At 49.0% G+C, this 4,018-nt stretch overlaps 1 pseudogene; it reads right to left on the minus strand.

Moving 5' to 3' along the window:
- Positions 1–1,593: 1,593 nt before the first annotated feature.
- Positions 1,594–2,818, minus strand: LOC117037307 (protein CNPPD1-like; annotated as a pseudogene).
- Positions 2,819–4,018: the final 1,200 nt, after the last annotated feature.

Genomic DNA, 4,018 nt, shown 5'->3' on the forward strand with positions numbered 1-4,018 from the left:
GTATAATTTTTTACAACTGCATATTCATCTAAAATAATCTCAAATTTATTATAAAATAGCATAAGACCAACAAACAAAAAAAAACCCAAAAAATTATAGGGTTGGCATTATGATGATAACAATGTCTTGTGTCATCTTGATGGAAGTAAATATTTGAAATGTTTTCCCAAATAATGGTTTGAATGTGTTCTTATATTCACACAGACTCAAAAACTTTGAACTGGAGTTATTGAACCCCTAGACTAGGTTAAGAATACTCTGGGCTTAATTGTGGAAAGAGTTCTGAAACAAGTTCTAGAAGTACATAGTCAACAAATATTTATTTATTTTTTAATTGAGGTAAAATTCACATAACATTAAATTGATCATTTTAAAACATAACATTAACTATCTAAAGTGAACGAGTCAGCAGCATTTAGTACATTCGTGATGTTGTGCAATCACCATCTCTATCCAGTTCCAATCATTTTCATCACCTGAAAATAAAACCGTAAACCCACTAAGCAGCTTCTTGCGATTTCCCCCTCCCCCCTTCTGGCAAGCAACAATCTGTTTCCTATCTCTGTAGATTTACCTATTCTGGATATTTACATAAATGGAATCATACAACATATGACCTTTTGTGTCTGGCTTTTATTTTATTTTTTTTACTTAGCATAATATTTTGCTAAGGAAAATGTTCATCCATGTTGTAGTATGCATGTATGCATGTGTCATTACTTCATTCCTTTTCATTGCTGAAAGATACTGTTGTCCGGATATAGCACATTTTGTTGATTAATTTGTCAAGTTGATGGGACATTTGGTTTGTTTCCATCTTTCGGTTATTGTGAATAAGGTTGCTATAACATTTGTATACAAGTATTTGCTGTTTTCTGTTTTCTTCCTTCCTTCTTTCCCCTCCTTCCTTTCTTCCCGCCTTCCCTCCCTCCCTCCCTCCCTCTCTCTTTCTTTTAGTGGTGTCCAGACAGGCCTGTGAAGAGAATACCCAGGAAAGGAACCAGAAGAGAGGAAAGCCTAGGAGCCGGGTACTGAGAGAAGGTTGGAAGACAAAAGGGCAAGGTTGAGGGCCCTAGCAGCTCCTGGCTCTTCTAGACTAAAACCAAGGGGTGGGTGTGCAGAGGGCTTCCCACCTCAGCCCCCTACCTCTGCAGCTCCTACCGTGGCCCTACCCAGCCCAGGCTCTCCTGCTTCAGGGACACCACACAGACCCTGGTCAACATTTCCTTCCTCCCTCTCCCCATTCTCCATCTCCTACCTTCACCCTTCCATCCCAGGGAAGCCCAAAGCAAAAGTATAGAAGAGCCCAGGGGAGGTGAAGGGACAGGGGCTTCTCAGTCCATCTGTGTCAACCCTCGGTCACTTAGTTGAGCTTCCCTTGGCACTATCACTGCCCTGGCCAAGCAGGCAGACACTGAGGTCTAGGAGAGCAAGAACCTTCAGTCCTCCTGCCGCACAACACCTTAGCTCCCTCAGCCAGAAGAACAGGGACCGCCCAGGACCTGGAGAGGTACAGAGGATCTAAATCAAGCATGGCACCTCCAGGTTCTCAGGGACTTCCATGTCCTCTTAGCACATTCCTCGGAGCCCTGCCTAGCCTGGGAAAATAAAAGCTTGAGGCACGCCAGCTCCATGATGCTGAAAAGAGAACATTGCTGGGGCTGTGAGAGCAGAGGGGACATCGGGCTCCAGGGCCAGGGTGGAGCCAAGCCATGGGAGGGGTACTAGGGCTGGGGGCACAGTGGGGACAGTGTGGTTGGGCTGATGGCAGGCACGGCAGGTTGCGGAGTCCTTCTGGAGCTTCTGGAAGAGGGGACAGTTATGGAGAAGAGTGGGAGGGGCAGGAGGATCTGCGGGAGGCAGTGGCGGGGGAGTCAGTGAGGCCAGAAGACAGCCCCAGAGCAAAGGCAGCCCTGCGTCGCCGTGCAGGCAGCTGGAGACATTAGCAGGAGATGCCAGGCACTGTGGCATGGGAGAAGGCATTCAGGGTTCCATGAGGCACCTGGAGGCCAGTGCAAGGTCCAGCGGGCCAGGTAGGGGGAGGCAGAAGAGCCCTAAGGACTGGTGTATTTCAGCCATTGATGCCACAGCCAGAGCCACACTGCTCACATATGCCCTAGCCCACAGGCAGGGCAGCTCTGCCAGCCACTGGCAGAGGGAGTCCAGGGCCAGCTGCCGAGCTGGCTGCTCCAGCAGCACACACAGGTCTGCACAGGTGTACCAGCCCCATCGCATCCCTGCTGCTCAGCCACACAGCTCTGTAGCCAGCTCAGCAACTTAAAGATCTCCCAAGGGTCAGTGTAGAGAGGCCCATCCATGACACTCAGGAAGTCACTCTCCAGGGCTTTGAGAGTAGGCATGGCCACAGCCCTGCAGCTCCCCATTCATCTTTGAAGACCTTTCTTCCCCCTTCACATAGAGGTACTTACTGGCTGCCATCATGGAGATCAGGAACAAGACAGAGGAGGACACATGCTGTGGTAGTCTGGGTTTCGGTGCCAGAGCCGATAATATGCACCAGAGCTAGTATCAGAACACACGAGGAGATGCATGCCTCCCTGGATGCGTGGGCTGCACATTCCTTCTGGAGTCGGTGAATAGGGCTGGGGGCTGCCTTCAGGAGCAGCTCCACAGCCATGTCTGCAACGAGGCTGAAACGCGGCTCCAGGCTCCAGTCAGATTCCCAGTCCCAGCCATAGTCGAGTCTTCTCCGGCTCTGGGCACTCAGCTTCTGGTGTCCTGGGAGGAACGAGAAGTCCTGGAAGCCGGTGAGGGAGAAGGTGCCTTCTTTGTCTAGCAGGAGCCAGGCTAAGTCCATCACGTTGCCAGCTAGCACCCTGCGAAGTGGGGAGGGAAGCAAACAAACTGTGAGGGGCCGAGGAGCCGTCCCTGCCCTCTGGTCCACCTGCCTGCAGGCCTCCCCAGCGTGGGCTGCCACCCTCGCCACCCCTCCTCATGTGTTGTGTTCTGTTTTCACTTTTGGGGGGAATATGCCTAGGAGTGAAATTGCTGGGTCATATGATAATCCTATGTTTAACTTACCAAATATTTATGGAGCACCTACAATATTCCCTGTGGTGTCTAAGTGCTGACAACACAAAAGTAGACCAGACGTAAAATCCATGCTCTCCTGGGCATATACTCTAATAGCAAAGGACAACAAACAGTAAGCAGGAGTGGTACATAACTCATGGTGCAATGAAAATGCAGTTCCCCTTGGAAGAACATTATTATACAGAATTTTGAGATGGCAGTAGCAGAGCATTAAATCACATGGAGAACCCTTCTGAGTAACAAATCCCTGAGAGACGCATGTCACCCACCCCGAAACCCACCCTGACAATAAGAACATAAATATGCTAAGTTCAGATGCCAAGTACCTGCAAGTACATGAAATGGGGTAACCTGACAGAACAACTGGGACTGGATGAGCTGCTTTGGACAGGAGGTTGGGAAGGAGCTCTCAGAGAAGGTCATGTTCGAGCTGAGACCTGGATGATATAAAGGAAGCAGCTTTATCAAAATCTAGGGGCAGAGTATCCAAAGAGTGAACAATTTGAGCAAAGCCCCTCCACCCCCACCCCAACCCCCCGCCAGGTATGGTTGAGGAACCAAAACAGCAAAACAAAGCCACTGTCTCTAGCACTTGGCTGTCTTTAGCCTGGGTCTAAGTATGATTTCTAACATACCATCCTTGAAGAAGTCACCCAGGTTTTTACATTTCTAACCAATACACCTTTGGGCCTGTTCTTTGGAATGAAGCCAGTGAAGCTGTCCTGGGGACCTCAGGCTGTGGACCCACGCTTCTCAATGAGCAGGACATGGTACACTGGTGTTCCCAGGTACTTCCCAGATGGGCCTCAGATTTTGCTTAAAGTGTAAAGTTTATCCTACTTCCACTGAGAATACGTAGTATTTTAGGAATGCTAAGCTGAGGGATGACTGGATGTGGTGTGTGGAGAATATAATTTGATGCTAGTAAACGAGAAGAAGCATACCATGATGTCAACACAATGCC

The sequence above is a fragment of the Rhinolophus ferrumequinum genome, chromosome 17 (assembly GCF_004115265.2).
Source record: "Rhinolophus ferrumequinum isolate MPI-CBG mRhiFer1 chromosome 17, mRhiFer1_v1.p, whole genome shotgun sequence".
Classification (NCBI taxonomy): domain Eukaryota; kingdom Metazoa; phylum Chordata; class Mammalia; order Chiroptera; family Rhinolophidae; genus Rhinolophus; species Rhinolophus ferrumequinum.